Genomic DNA, 26,791 nt, shown 5'->3' on the forward strand with positions numbered 1-26,791 from the left:
TGAAATTGTTTGTGGACTAGATGGATGAAATATTGAGATTTTGATCGATTCAAAGGAATTTATTAATTTATTTCAGAAATATTGTCTAACCAAATAAATAGCTTTATTTAGTGCTTTGAAAATGTCTTTTGATTTGTTTGTAATGGGGCATGTCAGTACTTTTTAACAGATGGCTTCTCAAGTTCATGACCTTGATGGGACTCATTTGGTCAGAACAAAAAATACACAAGCTTTTGTAAGTATGGGCTAACATAATACAACCCATACACCTAAAAAGAAAAAGTATTTACAATTACAAGTATGAATATGCAATGTCATTTTTGCTATCTTTTTCCCCCAGATTTTTACAGCATTACATTCAAACTATACCTGTCATTTTGAATTAGAAACATGTGTCAGTATTTGGAAAAAGTAACATGTTAAAATATGGGCCCAACTCATACGCTATATATGTGAAGTTGTTAGCATATTCTGGCTTTCTGGATCCACCAAGTTGGCTATTATGGAAACATTAATTGGAGTATGTATGTGGGTGTGCTCTGATTTGTTTTTAATTTATTTATTTTGAGAGACAGAGAGAGAGAAAGAGAGAGAGAGAGTGCATGTGGGGGAGGGGTAGAGAGAGAGGGAGAGAAAGAGAATCTCAAGCAGGCTCTGTGCTGTCAGCATGGAGCCTGAAATGGTGCTCAAACTCATGAACTATGAAGCCATGACCTGAGCCAAAGTTAGATGCTTAACCAACTGAGCCACCCAGGTGCCCCTTATGATATATCCATAGAAATGACATGTTTGGCCAAGAAAGCATATTAGGATTCATATGTTTTAGTTATGAAATGTGATTCTCCATGGATCTCAGTTTTAGCTCTGCTTATTATTTTAGTTCTTTACTTTTTTTTTATTTTTTTATTTATTTTTTTTTTTTAGTTTTTTTTTTTTTTCAACATTTATTTATTTTTGGGACAGAGAGAGACAGAGCATGAATGGGGGAGGGGCAGAGAGAGAGGGAGACACAGAATCGGAAACAGGTTCCAGGGTCTGAGCCATCAGCCCAGAGCCTGACGCGGGGCTCGAACTCACGGACCGCGAGATCGTGACCTGGCTGAAGTCGGACGCTTAACCGACTGCGCCACCCAGGTGCCCCATAGTTCTTTAAAACTCTAATGATTAGCACATTTAGATATCAGGTGTTTTAATCTGGAGCAATTTATTTTATTATTTTTTTTTTATATTTTTAGGGGTTTATCATAAATTAAATGCAAAAGGGGATTGAGAAAAAAAAAGGTTTTGTGGTTGTGTCACATAATTTATCAAAATAAATAGCAAACTCCTGATTTTTGATGGAAATAATCGCTATGTATTTTATTTCTACCACCAATTATTTAACGAGTAAGGGACAGAGACTGAGTTGTAATTGTCTTTCTTCCAAAATCCAAGCAAATATACTACTAAAAATGAAAGTTAGAGGATTTTGTTGTTGTTGTTGTTGTTGTTGTTGTTGTTGTTGTTGATTTTGCTAAGTTTTATTTGGGGACTAAATTTCTTTTTACTAACAGCAGTGGAAAACGAAGTGCTAAAAGGGCCTGAGAGAGGGAGATTGAATCTGGAAGTGATGATCTAACAGAAATACTCACTTGAGAATTTTAGACAGGCATCAAAACCTGTGGGAACTTCTAAGAATGATTTTGGTTTACATATTACTGTGATGTTCCTACCTTTCAGCTGGCAAATATATGTGTATTATAAATCACAGGCCATATTAAAAATCCATTTCACACTGGTATTTACTTAGTTATCAGGGCTATATTAGCATAAAAAGAATGACGTTTAAGGTTTCCAACTGTGTGTCCTGCTAAATTGTCTTTATAATCATGAGAAGCGACACAATCACATTTACACTGGGCAGCCTGGCATGTGCACAGTGCCTGACTTGAGATGTGTTCAATTAAAAAAAAATGAGTGATGTTCTGAAGGATAAGACTTATTTTTGTATTGTATCTGTCAACTTGTTCTTGCACACAAATGCTCTTTCTTCCCCTTTATGTCTCTGTCCTACTATATAAAAGGATTGATGTAGGTAATAAACCTGACCTACTTCCTAGATTTAAAACTGCATCTGTCGGTAACTTGCTAAAGAGTTTGATCTCTGATGAGCTAATCAAGGCTTATACTGTCACCCCAATAGGGCACACATGGAGTCATAAAATTGTTTCACCCTGTTATGTGTAAGTTGGAATAAAAAGGTATTAGCACAATGTCAGCACAAATGCTTCTAGAGTTCTTTCTCTTAAAGGAACTGATCTCTTCCTAAGACACAGGACCAAAACGAAGAACAGGACACCTAAACCATCATTATCTATCTACTTTCTTATAGGAAAGTATACACAGACATTTCTCAGGCCTGATGGGTAAGAATAACAGGAGGACATATATGATTTTTAAAAACAGGCACATTGCAGTATACAGTCAGCAGCTTCAAGAAACCAAAGAAATGCTTTAACTGGCCTTTTTGGATACATGACACACATCACTTCTTAAACAGAATAAAGCTCCTATATGCAAGTGCTTTTTATTTTATTTGTTATCACTTCTCAGATGAAATACCAGTGGACTAACTGGGATGCTGGCTAAGCTGGATCCTGAACCATGATCAAAATTAATCATGCAGTCTGGGATTTAGTGACAAGCGTTCGAATGCCACATTGAAAATGGCAGCATCTGCTTAATACCATGAGCCCATCAACATTGATGTATAACAGCACTAAGATAGGAACTGTTTTCATCTGAAAGTAGAATAAGTATATATGTGATTAAATGATGAAGAAAATGAGTGTTAAAACTGAAGTCGTTTTAGAAATTGTTAAATCGTATTATTGAAATTAAATGGTTTAAGTTGTTGTTCCTGTTTGAAAGAAGAAAGTGAAATTGTCAACTCAACCAATGAGTTTACTGATTATAAATACTTACCTACATTTGGTTCAACTTCTCAAGTATCCATAGAGACACTTAGACGGCAGCCTACTGTGTATGTTACGCAAGATTTGGGTAATTAATAAAAATGAGGTGTTAAACCAGTAACAGGGAAGGAATTTAAACTAACCTTCTGCTCTACCCTTTCATCCTCCAATCTTAAATCAACTTATAAGTTATATACTTGACAATAAATTAAATGCTTATGCTGCAGACAAATTACACAGCAGAAACAAAGTAATGCATTTATCTTTTTTTTTGTAAGTATAAACTTAGTTCAAAATGGGAAATGTGTGCTTTCACTGTACAGTCAGTTCTGCTGTAATGCAACATATACATTTCTAAAAATTACTCTGCTGTGCAAAACCACCCAGTAAAACAGGGAACTTATAGGGGAAATGTGGTTAGGGTACAGCACTCAATAACTTTATTATTGACATCATTTTATAAGTATGATTGTGATTAACATTAAAAAATAGGAACCAAATAAAAATGGTAGGACAGTTTTACATATATTAAATGGTTAAGGAATACATAAAGACTACAAGAAGTGTGATACTTGAAAAAACCTGCTTGTAGAAATGGTTATCGGAAAATTTCAGTTTATTTGAAAGGAGGGTTATCTCACAAGGAAAGCTATAATGCTATATAGCGATGGGTGCGTCTCACAACACAGGCAATGAGCTATGGTAACTGGTAGATGTTTGGGTGTGTATCTTGTGTATTCCAGTGCAACATGGGTCAGCTGGGTACAGTTTTTCAGTGTTCACCTAGCATGTCACCCAAATGAAATAGCATGTAGGTAAACACAATTCACATTACACTCATTATTACCTAGTATAACAATTGCATTGGGCCAAATTTATGTATTTAAAACAAGAGTTATAGGGGCACCTGAGTGCCCCAGTCAGTTAAGTGTCTGACTTCCGCTCAGGTCATGAACTCATAGTTCATGGGTTCGAGCCCTGTGTCAGGCTTTATGCTGTCAGGTTGGAGCCTGAATCCTGTTTCAGACTCTGTGTCTCCCTCTCTCTCTGCCCCTCCGCAGCTTGTGTTCTCTCTCTCTCTCTCCCTCAAAAATTAAAAAAAAACATTAAATTTTAAAAAATTAAAAAAAAACCACAAGCATTATAGCACAGCTGACTCAATTGGAATTTGTGCAAATTTTAGTTATAAAGTATGTGCCCATTATGTCATAAACCTGTCATGAAAAAAATTGAATATTCAGAAATACAGTATTGAACACAATTTTCCTTATGCTGAACATCTTTACGAGGCAAAGATTTGGGGTATTTTGCACTTTTGGCTTTCTCAAATCCACTTTCAATCTGTCCTATTTGAAGGATAACAATCTTTGTCAAATCTTTACAAAATTACTTTCTAAAGACATTTTTTTTGAATTAGAATCTCTTAATCATCAAGGAATAAAGAAAAGAGTTAATTTTAATTAAATACATACTATGGGCCAGGAACAATGCTACAAATTCTAACTGCATCATATCATATGTTGTTCACTTAGAGCCCCCATGTTTGTTTTGTTGGTTTGCTAATATACTCATTTTATAGAACTGATGACTACAGCGTAGAGTGGGTAAGTAATTTCTTGAAGTTCATATAGCAGATAAGTGCAAGGCTAATTACTTTAGTATTCTGATTCAGGTTCTTTAGAACCACTCACTTAGAGGTAATTTTTAAGTTCTTGGCATGGAGATTTGAGAGGAAGGGCCTATAAAATTTCCATTCCGTTGACTGATAAGTTCTTTATAGTAGAGCATTATGCCTATTAACAAATGTATTACCCTTACATCTTTGGCGTGGTTTTAGTTTGCCTTATCAGAGAACTTAGACTGAATGTAGAGATGCTTAATCTTTTCCGTTCCTTTAATTCAAGGGAAAAGATGTCCCTTGGGTCAAGAACCTAATTAGCATGGGTGTGGAGTGGGAAGAGAATTGCAAAATATATATTCTCTTCCAGATTGGTAAAGTTGTGGTCAAATATGGAATCTTTACATGTTACCCATCCTTTAAGAAGCTGATAAAAACTATGAACTCTCTCTTCTGGTAAATGCAATAGACACTTGATTAAAGCCCCTTAAAATAATGTATCCCCCGTTTCCCTTCTTCATGCAACAGTATTATCTTCAAGTGTTGCCTGCTTAAGCACTGAGGGGTGGCAGGAGGGAGAAAAGCAATTGTAGATTTGGCCAGAGGAAAAGTTGGTTCTCTGCCCAGGAAGTTACCTGGCTACTGCTAATTGCCAGCTATGAGGACTTATTTTGCTCTTTTTAAGGCTTCATGTCAGCTGTTATTCTAAGTCTTTCTCCACCCATCAAATAGCACTTGGAAGAACACAGCAGGTGCTCTGAGAGTGTTTGTCAGAAAATATAGATGTTTATATATGGTTACCAGATTTTGTAAATAAAAATATAGGACATAGAGTTAAATATGAATTTTAGATACACAACCTTTTAGGTTATAAGTATATTCCAAATATTTCATAGGACATACTTATACTAAATAATTCATTTTTTAAATCTCAAATTCAAATTTAATTGGGGATCCTGTATTTTATGTGGCATCCCTATGCTTATAAGTAATATATTCCAAGAGGCAGGTGTTCTCAGCAAGGCCCTCAGACAGCCTTGCTTTAAAGATTGCCTTTTTTGATAATCCATGGTCATTTCTTTAAATTAATTGAAAAAAAATTAGTAAAATTTTTTGCTTCAGCCTCAGCCACTTAGGACTCATAATATCCTATCAAAAGGGTTGTCAGCATCTTAAATTCTTGCCTCGTTTTCACAGACTAGATAAAGACAGGGCTTTAAGAGCTTTTATTTCCTCTTCTCAAATTGAATATATATTCAAAGATTCTTTATGAGTACCTTTATGAATCCCTATTTATATGGGAAATAAAAGATTCCATATTATTTGACTCTTCTATGTTTCTATCTTATGAGCAGCACAATCATGCTGGTGTTTTCCTGAACAAATACAGAACAAACCCTCAATGTATGGCACCCAGGACAAGTGAACATTTTCATATCAGCTAAAATGTAACCAAATCTATTGCACATAAATATCTCTTTTTGAGACATTTCAAACTTGGACTTCCAAAAATATTCACCAAATAATGAATGTCAGAAACCAATTCTTCCTCTATGGCATTTATTCATGTGATAAAGCCCACAAAGCTATCTTTAATTATTACTGTATAGAATATCCCGTTATCTTTAATTATCACCGCCGAATGGTTGAAAAATCAAATACTGCTGGCAATCAAGAGTCATTATACAATAGCATGATTGCATCTGTTCATATTAACAGATAAGCACAGAAAATCAAAACAGTGTCTGATTTAACCACTAAAACTGTCTGAACAAAATATTGTATCTAACACTCTTAATATCTTGCGGTGACTTTGATCTGATTAAAATCCAAAGAAACATAACCACAAATGCAAATGTTCTGGTGTTTCTGAAATTAATATTGCTGAATTTCACTGGACTGAATTGCTGGAATCCTAGTGAAGCAGAAGTGATTATAGGCACAGTATAAACTTATGATAGGAGGATATCTAAATCTCTGAGGCCGCAGGTGCAGGATTATAGCAAAACCCCAGTGAAACATTCAGTGTTCTGTCTAAATACCCCAGTACAAAATTAATTAGGCAGTTGATCACATAATAAAGCTATGATGGATGATCTAATGGAAACTAGCATCTCAGAGTCAATAACAAACTTGATTCTCTTATTAGATGCAGCTGATTTTCAGTACTGCCATTTACAAGATTGTGTGCATAATAGAAGATAAAAAAAGATGGGGGTTCTATTTTGAAAATGAGAACTCAGTTACAGTATTTATCTCTGTTGGAAACTATAATATGTAAGCAATGTAGAATTTGTAGATAGACATATCTGCAAGTAATTCTCTAAGATACTTTCCTGAAAAGCACATCAAAGAACAGGGAAATAATGAGACAGGCTCCAGCTGTTGGATTCCTACAGCTTTTGATTTGTGCTCTACTAGAAACTCCAGGTTTTGATCCTGTGTTGATTATTTCCATGGTACTAAAGTTGATTTGTGCATTATTTAAAAACAGACAGTAGGCAGCAAACAAGGAAGAGTTTGCAAACTACATCTTAAAGGACATTTTGTTTCTGTCTTGTCATTTCTAGCATTCCACTTAAGGGCTTTGGTGATGTGCATGGCTACCTGTAGAGGAGCACACATTAAAAATGGAGAAGGTGCAGAACAGAGATAATCAAAGGTTTTAAAATGAGGATATTGCAAATAAAGTGACCATGGCATTCTGGGACTAGGGGATATAAGAATGCCACATGTTCCATGTTGATTTTCAATTTCGTAAAACTGTGCAAATGATTCTGAGGGTGAGAACAGCTGCCCATTTTGAAACAAGGAATATTTACTCGGCATAGAAACCTTGTGGTTAAATATTACTAAAAAGTCAGGGCATCTGAGTAGCTCATTTGGTTAAGCGTCTGACTCTTGATTTTGTCTCAGGTCACGATCTCACAGTCCTGAGATCCAGCCCCACATCAGGCTCTGTGCTGGGCATGGAGCCTGCTTGAGATTCTCTTTCTCCTTCTCCCTCTGCCCCTTTCCTGCTGGCGCTCCTTCTCTCTCTTTCTCTCTCTGTCTCTCAAAAAAAAAAAAAATGACTAAAAAGTCAATCAGCACCGGGCATCCCTCTTCCTGACCCATGGCTTCAAATAGCTCTTGCTTAAAAGGCAGCCCACTTTTGAAAGAGTTCATCATTAGTTGTTTCCTCTAACACATGTTATATTTCCTAATTGCAAAACAATGGGAATTTTTGCAAATTTGGTAATAATGGTTTTTTGAAGAACTCTGCCCAAAAGTGTTTTGTGTTCTGAGGGCAACAGAGTAATGTAGGTAAAGGAAGAGCCCATAATTTCTGCTGCTGTTTGAGTTTTGATGATGTTTTTTCAGCTGGTGTATCTTTTTGTTGAATGCAGGATTATATCAGATGAGTTGTTTTTTTTTCTGTGGCTGCTCTTGAGAAAAGAAATCCAGCTGGCACGTGACTTCTTGATCTGGTTGTTTGTGAGCTCCTTTCCTCCTTTTTGCTTCTTTCCTTCCTGATCTTGCCACCTTCCATGAGCACAGATATATGAACACATGTATGCAAACAAACAAGCAAACAACAAACAAAAAAACTCACAGGAAACAATTGGAACAACTGCTTTGTGGACCAGTGAGGTAAATTATTTAAGGGTTATTTTTTGAGAAGTCCTCACAATTGATCAGCTTATTGATTCAGAAAGATATCAATAATCAATGTACAAATCTGAGAGTCTCTTGGAAGCCACTGTTTGATTTGACATTGACTCACCTTCTTGTCAACCATCACTTCCTCCCTCCTCATTTGGTCCCTCTTGGTTAGAATGTAAATATATAGTACTTACAGACTTCCTTAATTAAATAGAATGTGAGAATTATAATGCACATTTCTATGTTCATAGGTATAAATTGTGAATATTTTTAGTGTCACAGCTTAGGTGAAATAACACAAAAATTAAGAAAGGTTTCTTCCTGTAATATAAAAGCTCTATATGGAGCTAAAAGCACTGAAAAAATGCAGAGTTTTCAAACAAAATATGGAATGAAAATATTCTGAAACACATAGGGAAAACAGTAAATTTAGTGGAAATTTAGTGGAATTTAGTGGAAAATTATTTGTTCCAAGAACATAGATATAAATGAAGATTAGTAGAGTTTATTCACTTTTTTAAAGATTTTATTTTTTAAGTAATCTCTATATCTAAGACAGGGCTTTAACTTAGAACCTCAAAATCCAGAACTGTATGCTCTCCCAACTGAGTCAGCAGGCACCTGACTGGCTAAGTTGGAGAACATGTGACTCTTGATCTTGGAGTCATGAGTTTGAGCCCCATGTTGGGTGTGGAGGTGACTTTGAAAAAAAGGTTAGTATAGTTTTAAAAGACTTCAAATATATAAGACAAATGAGCTGAGATTAAAACATATGCTAAGCTGCAAAAGAGAAATAAATTTGAAATAATTCCCAAAAAGCAATAAAGAAACTGTGTCTGAACAAGTGAGTCCATCTTGATTAATAACTGAAAAGATATCTAGGCAATTTTAAAAAATAATTTAGTTACATAATAAATAGGTTTTTGTTTTTGTTCTTTAAAGTTTATTTATATTTGGGGGGAGTGGAGAGAGAGAGAGAGAGAGGGAGGGAAAGTGAGTGTGGGAGAGGCAAAGGGAGAGGAAGAGAAAGAGAATACCAAGCAGGTGCCACACCGTCAGCATGGAGCCCAGTTTAGGGTTCAAACTCATGAACGGTGGGATCATGACCTGAGCTGAAATCGAGAGTCAGACACTTAACCAAATTAACCACCCAGGCACCCCCCGACTTTTTTTTAAAGTTTTTTTCAAAGTATTATTTATTTTTGAGAGACAGAGAGACTCAGAGTGTGAGCAGGGAAGGGGCAGAGAGGGAGGGAGACACAGAATTCAAGGCAGGCTCCAGGCTCTGAGCTGTCAGCACAGAGCCTGATGCATGACTCCAACCGATGGAACCCATGAACCGTGAGATTATGACCTGGGCCGAAGTCAGACGCGTAACCAACTGAGCCAACCAGGCGCCCCCCTCCCCGACTCTTTTTTTTAACTAGGCTTCATCCTCAGCATGGAGCCCAACATGGGGCTTGAATTCAAGTCCCTGAGATCAAGACCTGAGCTGAGTGAGATCGAATTGGATGCTTAACTGACTGACCCACCCAGGAACTCCATAAATAGGTATTTTTAAAAGGAAGGTGTAAAATACAGAGAAAAGACAAAGAAGAAACAACATACTCTCAAAAGAGAAAAATATGGTAACATACTTCCCTGAGAGTTTTGTATAGTTTGCAAACACAGAGAAATTATTAGTCAGATTGTCTAGGTTACATGGCAGTGACAAATTCCCAAATTTCAAGGGCTGAACAGAACAAAGGTCTGTTTCTAATTCACATCATATGTCTAATGCAGGTTGGCAGGCCTTCTGCTTCCCAGAGTCACTCTGAGTCCCAGTCTGTTGGAGCCTCCAGTATAGTGTAGCTAAAGTACTTGAAACACATGGCCTACAAGTTTGCTGTGGTTGATTAAGAGAAGGCTCATGCAGGATGTTTATAAGATCCAGGCATATAAGTGGTTTATATTACTTCTGCCACATGGTCTCAAATTTACTGCAAAATAAATTGACAAATATAGTCTTTCTAAGTGCCCAAGAGAAGTAAAATGAAATAAAGATTTGGAACAATACAGACTTGTTTCTGTCTCCTCCCACACTCCCAGTTTTGGACAAAATTTGAATCATTATGTTTTACAGTTTAGCTTTATTTGAATTAATGAATTATGAATATATGTTTCCAATGTGTGCAGAATATTTCATCATGTAAATATTGTACCCTTTACACAAAGTATTTTTCTACTTTTGTAAATTGAAATTCCACATTACAAAAAAAGTTTATTTATTTATTTTGAGACAGAGACCACAGGAGAGGGTCAGAGAGAGAGGGAAAGAGAGAATCCCAAGCAGGCTCTGCATTGCCAGTGTGGAGCCCAACACGGGGCTCAAACTCATGAATTGTGAGATCATGACCTGAGCTGAAATCAAGAATCAAATGCTTAACCAACCAAGCCAGCCAGGCGCCCCACCACATTATTTTTTATGTAAAGTATAGCAGTAAAGTTGTAACTAAGAGTGTGACTTTTCTGTCAGAAAGATATATATTTGAATCTATGACCCCTTTCCTTGCCACCTGTATGACTGGACGAGATTCCTTACATAACTTAGGCAGATCTTCTGTGATCTATTAGAATGTAACAATAATGTTTTTCTCATTTACTACCTTGAGGACATAGTGAGATGATAGGAAGTGCTTAGTTTATATTTCAGTATTAAGTGTATAAGCCCAGAATAAATGGCGGTATTAAAAGCATTTGTTTATGATATTGGCGGTGGTTTGTGTTATTGCATAGAGCTCTTGTATGAACACCGTGCATAGTAGTTGAGGCTAAGAAATTTTCTCTAACACAACACATCTGAGGCTTACGTGAACTTTACCACAATTTAATCCTGAACAGAAGGATCATCTATATTGCCAATGCTACCCAAGTAATTTTTTTTTATTAGCTCATATTTGGAAGGAACCTGAGTGGTTTTGAAAGTATGGAACAGTACCATAATTGTATACTGTGATCACTCCACACTGTTCTTCCATAGCTAGCCACTGCTCTGTGAGAGAAGAAAATGTATGCCATCTGGTGCTTTAAAACAACCAACCAAGCTCTGAATTGCAAAGGCACATCTGTATGGATGTTTGTTATAGCAGTATTTATCATTACAATGACATGAATCCCATCTAAAGAATCATAACTGGTGGTAAATTAAAGTGTGAAACAACATTAAAAGAATATGATACAGGCATGCAAAAGAAAAAGGGTAGCTAATACCTCATCCATTTATATAGAAAGATTTCCACAATATTGTGTTTTATTTTTTTTGTCTCCTGTGTGTGATTCCTCTATTTTTCCTTTACTGCCTTCCTCTGCATAAAGTGAATATTTTCCATGGTAATTTACACATATCGTCACAGTACTAAGTCTTGTCAGTTTTTGTTTATATGAACCATTCTAATAGGTATGTAGTGGGTCATATGGTAGTTTTTTTTATTAAATTTTATTATTAAAGTATAGTTGACATATGATGTTATATTAGTTTTAGGTGTACAATATGTACGATATATACACTCTGCAGTGCCCACCACAAGTGTAGTTAACATCTGTCACCATGCAGTGTTATAATATTATGACTATATTCTCTGAGCTGTACTTCTTATCCTCATGACTTATTTATTTTATAACTGGAAGTTTGTATCTCAACCACATTATAGTTTTGCATTTCTGCAATGAAATGATATTTACTATTTCCATATGCCTCTTTGTCATATGTGGTGTGTGTGTGTGTGTGTGTGTGTGTGTGTGTGTGTGTGTGTGTTATGTGTATCTTTTTGTCTATTTTAGTATTGGGCTATTTGGTTTTGGGCCAGTGAGTATTGAAAACTATATATTCCAGATATAAGTCATTTATCAAAAATATAACTTGCCATATTTTCTTCCAAGATGAAATTTATCTTTACATTCTCTTATCAGTGTCTTTTGAGGAACAGAAATTTTTGTTGTTTGTGAAGTATAATTAATTTTTATATCATTTTTTGCTGTTGATATCATACTCAGGAGACCTTTGCCTAAGCTGCATCCAGAAAAAAAAATTTAAATGTTTATTTATTTATTATTAGAGAGAGAAAGTGCAAGCAGGGGAGGGGTAAAGAGAAAGAGGGAGACAGAGAATCCGAAGCAGATTCCATGCCGTCAGCCCAGAGCCTGATGCAGGACTCAAACTCACGAACAATGAGATAATGACCTGAGCAGAAACCAAGAGTCAGATGCTAAACCGACTGAGACACACAGGTGCCCACAGAAAATTTTCTCTTTAACAAATTTATAGTTTTAGGTTTTACATTTATGTTTATAATACTTTTTGACTTATTTTTTATATATAGTATAAAACATAGATTGTTGGGTGTTTTGTTCTGTACTAAATCTTGAAATCAAAGAATGTTAGCCCTACAATTCTTTTTCTTTTCTTTTTTTAAGTTGTTTTGGTTATTCTAGGTCCTTTGCCTTTCCCAGTGAATTTTGGAATAAGTTGTAAGTTTCTGTGAGAAAATCCTGATGACATTTTGTTTGTTATGTGTTGAATCTATAGGTCAAAAAGAGAATAATTGACATCTTAACAATATTGAATCTTCAAAAGATAAACATAAATATCATTCTCATTATTTAGTTATTCTTTCATTTCTTACAGCAATATAGTTTTTAGTTTTCTGTGTGCAAATCTTTTGTTTCTTTTGTCAGATTTACCCATAAGAATTTCATGTTTTTATGGTAATGCAAATGTATTTTTTATTTCAGTTTTTTATTTTTGCTGGTGCATAGCACTGTGGTTTTTTAAAGATATTGATTTTGTATCCTGAAATATTGCCAAAATCACTTGTACATTCTTTAACTTTTTTCTACCAAATTTTCAAATAAATTACCATATCTGAAAATAAAAATTGTTTTTACTTAATTTTTTTTCTGTTTCATAATTCTGCCTAGAGCTTCTACTGAAATATTTAATGGAGATGGTGAGATTGGACACCTTTGTCTTGTTACTGATCTTAGGTTGGAAGCATTCAGTCTTCCATCATTACTATTGTATTAACTATGTGTTTTTCATAGAAATACTTTTCCAGGTTGAGGAAATTTCCTGCTATTTCTGATTTAGTAAGAGTTATTATTATTTTTTTAATTTTTTTAACATTTATTTATTTTTGAAACAGAGAGAGAGAGAGAGCATGAACAGGGGAGGGTCAGAGAAAGAGGGAGACACAGAATCTGAAACAGGACCCAGACTCTGAGCTGTCAGCACAGAGCCTGATGCAGGGCTCGAACCCACGGACTGCAAGATCATGACCTGAGCCAAAGTCAGACACTTAACCGACTGAGCCTCCCAGGCACCCCAGTAAGAGTTATTATTAAGAATGGATGTTGGATTTTGTCAAATGCTTTTTCTACATCTAGTGAGATTTTATATATAGTACGGTCCTTTTTATCAGGCTTGTTTTTCTGGAATAAGTCCTTGTAAAAATTTTTGGATTTGATATTATAAAATTCTATTAATAATTTTTTCACCTATAATTATTAGTGATATGGGTCTGTAGTTGTCTTTTCTTGTAGTGTCTTTGTTCAGTTTTGATATCAAAGTAATGATGGCTTCATAAAGTGATTTAAAAAATGTTTATTTAGTTTTGAGATATAGAGAACACAAGCTAGGAGGGGCAAAGAGAGAGAATGAGACATGGAATCTGAAGCAGGCTTCAGTCTCTGAGCTGTCAGCACACAGCCCTATGTGGGGCTCAAACTCGTGAACTGCCAGACAATGACATGAACTGAAGTTGGATGCTTAAATGACTGAGCCACCCGGGTGCCCCGGTTTTAAGAGTCTTTAGATAGACCACAGCAGTGCTCATCCTTGTGGTAATTATTCTGCACTACTGTGGCAAGATCATTCTTTTTGCTCTACTTGATTCCCCATGAATTATGGAAACAGCACTACTCCTAGTCCTGTGTGATGATCCCTTTCAGATGCTTCTCTCTACAGCCTCAAGTAGTTTCCTCTCCTGAATTCACTGATCAGCACTCAGCTGAATACTTGAAAGGAACTCTGTAGATTTCTGGAGTTTTCATTGTGTTGACCTCTGTCTGTTATACTGTCTTGTGAATCCAAGTCACCATCTTGCCTCTCCTAGAATCTTAGCTCTCTATCCAAGTCAGAGAGTCCTCTGAGCATTTACTGGATTCCCACTCCTTCTACTGCATCCCAGAAATTCTCTCAAGTTAATAGGCTTAGGCTTTTGAGGATGTTGGTATCCTCCAAAATTTATGTTAAAATCTTAATGCCCAAATTGATAGTATTAGGAAGTGGGCCTTTGAGAGGTGATTAGGCCATGAGGACAGAGCCTTCATGAATCTGATTAGTCTCATACAAGAGGCTCAAGAGAGTTCTCTTGTCCCTTCCGCCATGTGAGAGTATAATGAAAAATCTGCTAAACAGAATAGGGTCTTCACCTGACCATGGCTGGCATCCTGATCTTGGACTTTTAGCCTCCAAAACTGTGAAAAATAAATTTCTGTTGTTTATAAACTTCCCAGTCTATAATATTTGGTTAGAGCAGTCTTAAAGGTTAAGATATTAGTCACAAGCCTCACCTCATTTGTTTACCATCTCTCAAGGATTACTCACCTTGATTGCCTGATTTCTAGTGTCTTAAAACTTTTGTTTCCCATATTTTGTCCATTTTTGGTTGTTTCAGTAAAGATTGTTATTCCTTGTTATTCCATCTTGCTCAGAAGTGAAAATTCTATTTATTTGTAATTACATAGTAAACTATGAGGAATTTTTTGTAAAAATTAAAATAGTGTGGATTACTACAGAAGTCTCCCTTTAGTGTCTGCAATGTCAGTCCCTTTCTCAGATGTAACCACTGTTTTGTGAGTATCTTTCAAGACTATTTTCCATACATTTATACGTATATATCTTCACATAGCATAATATATTTCATGTGTGCATTTTCCAAACAAATGCCACATCTTTCATATAGTTCAGAAACCTACTATTTTCAGGCAATGATGTGAGACATTTCCATCCCCATACATAGAAGTCTCACTCATTCTTTTCAATTTCTTCAGTATTGGTAAAATAGTCTGTTTAATCATTTCTGTATTGATTACGATACTTTTTCATTTTTTCTCTACTGACATGATAGGTGCGTTGAACAGCCTTATATACTCCTCTTTATGCAGTTGTACAAATATTTCTCTAAGGCAGATAATACAAATAGAATATCTAAGCCAAGGGTAAGCACCTTTTAAAATTTGATAGTGTCAAGTTGCCCTCTAGAATCCTTCACAACAAAATTGTGTATATGAAAGAACATCTTCCTCATTTGCTTATCAACTATTGTTAATATGTAATATTTTAAAATGTAATCAAATAAGTGTAAACTGGTTTAATATCGTTTTAATTTTATTTTAAGTTCTGTAGTTACTGGGAAGGTCAAACATATTTTTATGTGTTAACTCTTTATATTTTCTTTGCCGTGAACTACATTTTTTAACCCTTTGCCTATTTTTATAAAGATATCTCTTATTGTTTTGTGAATGGTGTGTTGTGTGTGTGTGTGTGTGTGTGTGTGTGTGTGTCTGAGTCTGTGTGTGTGTTTGCACGTTTTTAAAATTTTATAATCAACAAAATGTATCGTTTTGGAAGGGAAAATATCTGAATCTTTTATTTATATGTATATATTGGTTAATTAATCAATTAATTAAAACCAAGCCATTACCCATTTCCCATCCCAACTCTGCACCTTCCATCAACCACCGTATCTATGACCTAGGCCAAATCCAGGAAACTGGCTTTCCCTTTGTTCCAGTCACATATAGCCTTCTTCAACGTGTTATCTTTTTAGGATTATTTTTATCTTTTATACTAAACTTTAATAACAGCTTGTTTTTTTTTTTCTGCATGTATATTTTGGATAGAAATTAGATATTGTGGTTAATCTGGAAATTTGGATCAATGTAAAGGCTGCTTTATGGCCTCTTAGTCTGAATTAGAAGTGTGGTAAGTAAGACCAGCTAAGGAATCCAGATTATATTTTATATTTTTTTTTCTTTGCTAATGGCAGAGTTGTGGCTATAGACCTGTTTATACAACTTGAATAGAATTATATAGGGATTTATTGTCTGAGGCCCTGTTTCTGAGAATGCAGGTTAGACTGAGTCGATTTATCAAGGAAGAAATACAAATTCTTACTGTTTGATTTTAATTGTAACACTCAAAAGTTTACGTAGGGTTATCCTCAGCAAGGTTGAACAAATTCATAATATAGGTGAAAACTCTTAACTGGTTAGGTCTGGCTGCTTATATGAACATAAAATAATTTGTGTTAATTTCTTTGACTTGACAAGGTATATATTACATGATTCTTCTAGTGAGTATATTTTTTACTCACTATAACTACTGGCCTTTTCTTGGGGATTTTCCTGGTGAGCTCCTTGAGAGTGGAAGTTTGCTTCATTACTCTTCAAGTCTTTCTTAGCCTTTGGCACAGCGCCTTCCATGTCTCTAGGCAAGCTCTGCTCAGGAAAATGTTGACTGTTAATAAAGAATAATATTAAACATACTGCTCATATTGATAATAATGATAATAGTGATAATAATAGCTAGAATTGAGTTTATGTTACATATTAGGCAGGGGCCTAATGTCTAGTTCACTTCCTTTTAAAAATGAGGTAACTGAGGTCTATAAAGGTAAGACAGAGGTAGAGCCTAGATTCTGACCCAAGCATTATGACACAATATGCTGGACTTCAGTTGATGCACTATGTACAATTCAAATTCAGTCAATGTGTATAATTTCATAAAGCACTCTTGTTTGAAAATCTGTCTCCTCCTACTAGGCCTCATGTTTATTGAGGTCAGGTGTCCATCTTGTTTATTTTTTTCTTCCAGGTTGTAGCACAGTGTTTCTGGCACAGAGGAAGCTCTCTGTAAATGGTATTAAAGTAGTGAATGGGATGAATGTCATGCCCTTCCCCCAGAACCTTCCAGAACAATGTCTAAAATCTCTATACCTTATATGGCTCTTAGAATGCATATTTCTGTGCACAATGAGTACTATATGAATGTTAATTGATGATATGACTGAAGGTAATAATGTATTTTTTCCTCAGAGTCATAAAAGTGGGTAGTTGTATTAGTCAGCCATTACTCATAATAAAAATTCCCAAAGCTCAGTGATTTAAGAGAACCATTTATTCCTGGTTTGTTGTGTGTAGGTAGGCACAGAGTTGACTTTCTCAGCTGCTGTGGGCCCCGGGGTAGTGGTTGAATTCAAACATGTTTCTGTATCTCTCATCTTTCTTGGGCCAGCATGTTTGATGTGGCAGGCTCTTTTTACAAAGATGGCAGGAAGGAGTATAAGCACAGCACATGCCTTATTGGCTAAAGCAAGTCATAGTAGAAGTTGTACACTCCATCTCCAGTAGGAATAACTGCAAAGTTCTATGAAAAAGGGCATGGATTTTGGTAAATAATGGAGTCAATTATTCAGTCTATCACATTTGTACTAACCAAGCAAGTGATAGAGAAAACCATTTAGAAACACCAACAGCAAAATTTTGATTAAGCCCTTAAATTAATGTAGTAGAAATTTGAGGCAAAATCCAAGCCAATTTTTATTTAATCACAGTTTTCTTCTGCCATTCCAACAATTGCAGATAATATTACAGCCATTTCGAGAGTAATCAACTGTCATATCCCAAACAGAAGATTATAACTTCAGCTGGAAATCGAGCAGCAGGAAAGGTGAAGGCTTAAAAAAATAAATAAATAAAACTCACTTGGACTCAAGTGATACTTTGCAATAAAGAAAGAGGGTATGGACAGGAGGATTAAGAAATTAGCCACACAAACAAAATTGTATCCCAGTAGAAGACTGTGCTTGTCATTAGAGGAAGCACCAGAGAGAATTTGGATATCAGAAAATGAAACATGAAGTAAATGTGACTGGCCTTGAACAGTAAAAACTGAAAGATATTTATAAAAAATAGAAAGGTAGTAAATCTAGAAAATTAAACCAGGGAAAATAAAGATTTCCTTTTACTTCGTACCAAAAGCATTATCTTGTATATGTTTCTCTTAAAGCTTCTTAAGCTTATGGAATGAGTGATGCAGAAGAGTGCAGGAGCAATTATACCAGTGTTTCAGTCTTTGAGAGACAGAAATGGATTGTTCACATCCAGGCTCTGTACTCCTTGCAGGTACTGTGTTCGGTATGCTGCCTCCTTCCTTTAGTCTGCCCAAGAGCATCTGTATAGCTGTGTCAATGGCTGGGTCCAAACGAGGATCAGAGAGCAAAGCTGAGACATAAACTTGTACATAAACAAAACACTTCATATTCTATCTGAAGATAAAAGTAATAGGGAAAAATGTCCAATGAAGTAGCTATCCTTGTACAATAGCTGAACATTTCCCTGCAACTTTTCTGTGTTTTTCAAACAATTTTCTTTATTTTCTCTTACATGAAATGACATACACTTGCAATTTCTCACCGCTTGGCCCAAATTGTGGGTCATTTTCTAGTCTCTCAGGCATTTACTGTTTTATATACATATAAATATGTGTACACTTATGTATACACACATATAGGAGAAAAATATGAACATTATCTTAAAATGTACTTTATACCAAGTTTAACAGAAGGAACAATGTGTATGATCTTAAAAATGAATTTTGATAAGTATAAAAACAGGATCAATAACTTTCACAAGAGTTCCTCAGTTTCCCATCCTTGTCCATCAAAGGTAGAGTTGCTGTAAAATAGAATTAGATTTATCAAAATATGGTGAATGTAAGACCATAGTATCCCATCACTTTCTTTACTTCTCAGGGCAAGAATACATTAAATCTGTTCTTGTACTCCTAGTCGAAAAGCAGATACAAATTTAAGGGCTAGAATTCATAGGATCATTTTTTTTAAAAGCTGTGAAAAATACACACACACACACACACACACACACACACATACATACATACATACATAAAGAGGCACCTGAGTGGCTCAGTCAGTTAAGTGTCCAACTCTTTGTTTCAGCTCAGGTCGTGATTTCACAGCTTCCTGGGTTCAAGCCCCTCATCAGGCTCTACGCTGGCAGTGTGGGGCCTACTTGAGATTTTCTCTCTCCTCTCTCTCTGCCCCTCCCCCACTCACACTGTCTCTGTCTCTCTTAAAATAAAAAAAAAAAAAACTTAAAAAAATAAATAATAAAAAGCTATCATATTTGTTTCTGAAAAATCTGATTATGATTGTAGAAATCCAAGGCATACTAGGAAGCAGAATGAATCTTCTGACTTGACTGCTTTTCCATTATTATGTAGAAATAATTCACACACTTCCTGTCTCTGTTTCTCTTTGCATACATAAACCATGGGAATTTTAGCATATTGGGATATATCTAATGTAGACTGGTCCATGAGCTAAAAAGCTCAATTGGAAATTACTACCACCTGCCCAAATCATTCACATGACATAGGGAAGATGTTTGGCCTTGACCTTATGAAATGGATACTGCCTTTCATATCCTACTTTCATGCATGCATCTACTTATTCTTTCAAATCTGTGCTTATTTAGTGAGTATTTTACAGGCCAGATGTTCGGATACATACCAAAGATTAGGAGATTGATGGGGCAAGGGCACAATTGTTGAGAAACTCATAGTCTAAAGAAGATACCCCTATAAACAAGTATTAAATGATGAAAAAACAGGGGCGCCTGGGTGGCGCAGTCGGTTGAGCGTCCGACTTCAGCCAGGTCACGATCTCGCGGTCCGTGAGTTCGAGCCCCCGCGTCAGGCTCTGGGCTGATGGCTCAGAGCCTGGAGCCTGTTTCCGATTCTGTGTCTCCCTCTCTCTCTGCCCCTCCCCCGTTCGTGGTCTGTCTATCTCTGTCCCAAAAATAAATAAAAACGTTGAAAAAAAATTAAAAAAAAAATAAATGATGAAAAAATATCAAAACAAAGTAACAGACCACTATGGAAGCTGGAAGAAAGCAATCAGCTTTGTCACTAGTAGTCCAGAAAGGCTCCACAGAGCAGGTGTACTTGTGCTGGATCTTGAAGTATAAGCAGAAGTCTGCCTCCTACAGAGAAAAATGGAAGATGTACCAAGGAAAAAGGACCTTTGCAAATTCACTGAGACATTCCCCACATGATGCCTGCTGATGGTAACCTGTAATTGAGATATGATTTAAAACACAGTCATGGGGAGTTATTTTAGTAGAAACTGTCTCCTCCTATCTGTACCCTAAATAAGGCTATGAAATAAGTCAAGTAGAATAGAACAGAACCTGAACTGGATATAAAAAAATTTCCCTACTAATAAACCTTTCTTTCAGAAAAGTGGTCATTCTTATCTTGGTTGAGTTCATTGTGTAATAATGTTTATAAAATTTGTTACAACTGACACAGGTAATGATATCTTGAAGCATGTGTAAGTAGGTGGTATTTGCAGATTTGCCAATTTTGCTTTGAACTGTATCTCGTGTCATTGTATAGTTTGTGGATTAGGGAGGGAAATGGAAAGGAACACACTCTTTCTTGCTCTTAAACAAGGCATTTATTTCATTGGAGATATTGTTTATGGGAGCTTCCTAAGTAGTCTTCAAGAACTCATTTATATTCCAATTGAGAATTCAAGTTCTCATTTATAGTAAAAGATCCCCTTAAAATTCTCTGTATTCTCTGTCATATTGTTATGTTTCCACTAAAAAAAGAAGTAGAGGGTTATAGCCATGATTTTGTCTGTTATCTTGTCCAGTTCCTAGGAGAAAGATGAGAATTGCCTGTGTGTCTCCCTTCTTCACCTACTGGCGCTTATTGTCTTGGTTGGCCAAAGAAGAAAGTTATTAGGCTATATATTTTTAAAGGGCAAGAAGAAATGACCCTGGACTTCATTGGGCCTTTTTTGCTAGTTAATTTTGCCTTCCTGATTAAATACTGTCCTCTTACCTAGATTTACAATAAGCACATTTCCTTCTTTTTAATCTTATCTTCCTATACCTGTATATTGTATTTACCCAGTATTTAAAATTTCCCTTGTCATTTTAATATGTAACATTTGCCCAGTTAAATTGTGAAACCTCTCTTTTAACCAGAGTTCCAGACCTGGCCTTACCTGGTCAACTCTGTCTCTTTGACACTTGGGACCCAGCAGGTCAATTCAAGAGCACTGAAACTTCGACTGTCTACCATTTCTTCACAGTCTTAATTGGATATCTTAATTCACAGTCAGACATGTGATTCCACTAATTACCAGCTATATGACCTTGATCAAGATCATCATGGCAGGAGTCCATTATGGAAGTCTACTGTTTATATCTTGCCATCTAATCAATCCTTATCCCCCACAACCCTTACCTTTCTTACCTTTGCCCCGAGAGATATTGCTTTTCTTGTGTGGACCTCTAAAACATAGCATAGTTCATTCTGATAGTCTTCACACAAAATTTAGCCCTCCAGCCTCAAAATCAACCTCTTTTTCCCTGTCTCTCTTGTTCTTTCTGCCTCCCTCCATCCATCCGTTTCTATTTTATTTTTTACACACGTAGAATTTTAAATTATGGTGTTTGTTCATATTTAATAATTTACTATGTACACATCCAAATTTGGGTTTCTATTTTCTTGAGAAATTTTTCTAAAAGAGTTTTGTTTATACAAGTTTGATACAGTTCCTACTACTCTTTTCTCCTAACACCTAGATGCTATTTTTCAGCTTACTTATGCTATTGTTTTCTCTTATGTTTGTCCATCTTCATTCACTCTGCTGCCTGCTCAATCTCTGAAGAGATCTGTGTTTATGACCCCTGGCATAGATTTATTTATAGCCACAAGCAAGATAGGATTTATTTCTAAATTTTTTTTCAACGTTTTTTATTTATTTTGGGACAGAGAGAGACAGAGCATGAACGGGGGAGGGGCAGAGAGAGAGGGAGACACAGAATCGGAAACAGGTTCCAGGCTCCGAGCCATCAGCCCAGAGCCTGATGCGGGGCTCGAACTCACGGACCGCGAGATCGTGACCTGGCTGAAGTCGGACGCTTAACCGACTGCGCCACCCAGGCGCCCCGAGGATTTATTTCTAGAAAATTGAGGGCAAATAGGTAAGTAATCTTCCCAAAGTCATGTTACTCAAAGCCCAGTCTTTTAATTCAATTCAGTATCTTTCTCTTACACAGTGTTTCCCATTCTTGAGTGTGTCTCAGAGATACCTGGAGATCTTGGTAAACAGATCGTTAGCCCCTACCCCAGAGTTGTTTGTTTGTCTGTTTTCTATTTACCAGGTCTGGATTGGGGCCAACAAATTTGTATTTCTAGCAAGTACCTAGTTGATGCTGGTGGGGGACCACACCTTGAGAACCATTATGCTTTGCCATTATCTTTTTTAATATCTTCCCCAAGTCCTTTCAGCTTACCTTTAAAATGAGATGAAGAGTATTTACTCTGTCTTCCTCTCAAGTCTCAAGATTGCTGTTTCAAATCATCTGCAACGACAACAACAACAACAACAAAATACAACTACAAAATAAATATAAACCTTGTCTCCTTCACTAGCGCATAAACTCCATGAAAGCTGGAGCAATCTTGTTCATTTCACTATCTCTAGTTTTTTGATAAATAGTAAGTGCTTTATAATTTTTTGAATAAATTAGTAAATAAAAGGTAAAACCCAGGGCTTGATTAAAATTAAACAAACAAACAAAAAAAAAAAAAGATAGAAGTAGAGACCTGGTCCCTACCAATCAATGACTATTCAAATTCAAGAAAATAATTCCTAAGGAATATCTATGCTTCTCTGATTTATTTGGTAGCTTAGTCATGCTTGTGTTAAGAATGCAAAAGGAAGCAGTGTATCATTTGCTGATAGTGCTTGTTGTAATAGTTTCTCTTCTGGGTAGTAAGAGTTTCTACATAAACATTCAAAGGATTGTAATCACTATCCAGAGACCGAATCCTCTGCCCTGACAGTTGGAAAATGACTCTACGCACTGACAGCCCCACAGGATGGGAAACGCAATAGCTCTGCTACTACTGTGTAATGTTGCTAAGCTTAATTGACTGCACCCATAAGTAGTGGGAGAAAGTGAGAGTGTGTAATCTATACTACTCTTAAATTATCATGTGGTACCAACTTGTAGGCTTCCTGGAGAATCTCTTGGAGGGTAAGCCATGAGGTATTTGGATTTTAGATTTCCCTGCCCATTCTCAGTTTTACTCATTCTTTTTTTTTTTTTCTTAAGTCTCATGCTGTTACTTTCTCAAATGTACTTTGCTTTTGCTTTCTTTTCCTTTGTATCTTTCCACAGAGCCACTCTTATTCCTCTTTTCTCACCTCTCCTTCTTACTGAATACTCTGATCAGCATTCAAACATGAATAATTAAGACACCACTCCTGTCTTTTCATTCCTCTCCAGATACTGTTTGTTCTAATCTGCCATGAAGCTTTTAAAAAAGGTTGTCTATAAAGGCTGTCACACTTTTACTGTCATAATTACCTTACTACTCTTGTCTTATTTTATACCCATGACTCACAAACAGCCTTGCTAAGGACATCAATAATATCCATGTTCAGAATCGAAAGAACACTTCTCAGTCCCCACCTTACTTAACCACTCACTACATTTCACACAATTGATGTGCTTCCTTCTTGAAGGTTCTTTTCTTTTGGCTTCCATATACTACTGACACTCTGTGGCTTTGTGCTTTCCTCCCTGAACACTCCTTTTCAGTCTCCTTTACAAGGTACTGTCTTTGTCTCACTCCTAAACATTAAAGTTCTACTCTTCTTCCTCTACTGTCTTTGCCTGAGTGATCTTACACACACATCATTCAAATGCTAATATTCACTACTTCCTATCATGCATCCATGCCTCTCATCTAACAGATCGGTTTATGGATTCATTGTCTTCTGGGGAACTCTACTTGAATAGCTGTCAGGTATCTCTAACTTGAAATGTCCAAAATTCTACTCCTGAATTCTCACCTTCTCACTTCAACACCTGATGTTTTCTCTCTCTCGTCTGCTATAACTGACCCACAAATTCATGCCAACATCTATCTCCACCCTATCCATGCATCCTCAGCTACACTGTTCATTCTCTTGTCTGATTCATCATCATTGTCTGTCGTCTCTGAAACTTTACCACTTTTAGTCATCTTCCTGAAATGCTGTTCTCCCCACTCTTTATTACAGAGAATTCCTATTTATCTGCAGGTCTTTTTTTTTTAAGTTTGTTTATTTATTTGAGAGAGACAAAGAGAGAGAGAAAGAGAGAGACACAGAGAGAGAAAGAGATAGCATGAGTGGGGGAGGGGCACAGAGAGGGACAGAGAGAATCCTAAGCAGGCTCCTCACTGTCAGGACAGGGCTCAACTTGGGGCTCTAAGTCACAAACAGAAAATCATGACCTGAGCCAAAAACGAGAGTCAGACACTTAACGGACTGAGACACCCAGGTGCCCCTGATCTACCACTCTTAATTTAAATATTCTTTGCTCAGAGACCTTCCCAGACCCCTCAATCCCACTGGTATGCTCTCAGAGCATTTATGCAATTCTTTGTAGCAGTTACCTTGAGTCATAATTCTGCTTTTATATGAATGTTATTTCATGTTACCTCCTTAATATACTGTAAGCCTTATGAGTGCAGTATCCTTGATAGTGTTCCTTTCTTTTTTAAATGATTATATCACCAGGGTGTAGCTCAGAGCCTAATACATATTAGGCCCTTAGTAAATATCTGTTGAATAAAAGGTATTCCTTACAAGTTTTCTTCTTACTAGATATTTTTTTCTAGTTTCCATCTCCTTTTGCTACTTCTCTCAGATTGATTCCTAACTCTGTCCTTTTGTCTCTTTATCCTTTCCTTCTTCTCTCCTTTATTTTTTACTTCTCTTCATTCCTTCATGGAAAACATGGACTTGCCAGTTAAAACTAAAAATCCCTACCTACTTATAAAGTTTATTCTTATTTAAGAGTGAGACAACTAGTTTAATTCAGATAAAGAAACATATACCCAATAGCAGATTTTCATTTCCTTTTTTTTTCTCTTTGTCTCTCTCTCTCTCTCTCTCTCTCTCTCTCTCTCTCTCTCTCTCTCTCTCTGTCACTCAGTCTCAAATTTGGCTTTGTAACCTAGACATTTTGGAAGAGAGATAGTGTGTGGATGAGCAAGATGATTCTGTCTTAAAATACCCAGGACTAACTCTCTATATTGATTCATTCAATCTTTCCTTTATTCATTCATTTAGTCATTTATTCATTTAACTAACTTATTGTGTATTTTGGACTTTTATAGTCTGAACCTCAGACCCCCCATTTACTTTCTGAGTTGCTGTGACAAATAAATTAATCATTTCTCAGTTTCTTTATCTCCTGAAATGGGTAAAAACAGTAACTAATTTATATAATGAGTTATTACATGCAGAAGTGACTAACACATAATGAACTCCATACAATTATTAGCTAGCATTATTTTAAACATCATCATTAATTAATCATTACTTTTTTTGGATATTGTATTACATAATGTTGAACAAAATACAGTGTATGTCTTCACATAGTTTACATTCAAGTACAGGGAAAACTGTGACTAAATTTGGCCCACTCACCAGTTTTGTACATCATGTTTTATTGGAGATGTGCCTGGGTGGCTCAGTAGGTTGAGGGTCTGGCTCTTGATTACAGCTCTGGTCATGGTCTCACCATTTGTGAGATCAAGCCCCATGTAGGGCTCTGTGCTGACAGCATGAGCCTGCTTGGGATTCTCTCTCTCTTCCTCTTTCTCTCTCCCTTCCCTGCTGGTGTGCACACACATTCTCTCTCTCAAAAATAAATACATAAGCATTAATAAAGTTTTATTGGAATATAGATAGCTCATTTCTTTATAATTTGTCTGAAGTTGCTTCATGCTGCAACAGCGACACTGAATAGTTGTTAAAGAGATCATATGCCCTAGAGGGCAGAATATATTTACTGTTATACTCTTCAAGGCAAGTTTGCTGACCCCTGTTCTGTTGCAGGTAGACATACTATCTATTTATTCAGGCAATAGCCTAGGTTATAGGAAATCCATTGGAATCAGGGAAACCTGGATTAGTATTCCAATTTTCCCATTCTACCACTGTCTTGCGTGGTTTTAGCATGCCACTTATCTTTCCTGTGCATCAGTTTCCTTGATTCCAAAATGGGCCCAATGCCTATCCTGATGTGTTCTTACAGGGTTAAATAATAAAATGTATATACATGTTTGCAATTGTTGGTGCTCCATAAAAACTTGTTATGCTTTCCTTTTGGAAATAAAGATATTATCTCATATTGGTATTATACATATTAACACTTATTACAACTTTACAACTACATAAAACCATTTTATATCAGGAGTCAAAATAATCATAGTCTGTAATAAAATAAAGTCCAGTAGGAGAAAAATAGATTTTAATTGCAGTAAATCCAAATAAAGGACATGTTAAACTCCACTTTCCATTTTAGTGCTTTTTCTATCTTAACCATCTTCATCTTGGTTTAAATTTGTCATATTTAAGTTATAGGTTTAAAC

The 26,791-nt window shown here is 36.0% G+C and overlaps 1 protein-coding gene and 1 long non-coding RNA gene across 3 annotated transcripts in view; one reads left to right on the plus strand and one right to left on the minus strand.

Moving 5' to 3' along the window:
- The window catches only part of TENM2 (teneurin transmembrane protein 2), a 1,969,530-nt gene that overhangs the window by 8,581 nt on the left and 1,934,158 nt on the right, over positions 1-26,791 (plus strand). The gene's annotated exons all lie outside the window — the stretch shown is intronic.
- Positions 17,974-25,948, minus strand: LOC121010593 (uncharacterized). The gene is made up of 3 exons (XR_005781275.1): positions 25,845-25,948; positions 22,651-22,719; positions 17,974-18,584 (listed from the first exon to the last, which is right to left on the minus strand). It is a non-coding gene; the product is annotated as an uncharacterized LOC121010593 (long non-coding RNA).

This window comes from Herpailurus yagouaroundi, unplaced genomic scaffold (assembly GCF_014898765.1).
Source record: "Herpailurus yagouaroundi ecotype Mexico unplaced genomic scaffold, PumYag 29, whole genome shotgun sequence".
Classification (NCBI taxonomy): Eukaryota; Metazoa; Chordata; class Mammalia; order Carnivora; family Felidae; genus Herpailurus; species Herpailurus yagouaroundi.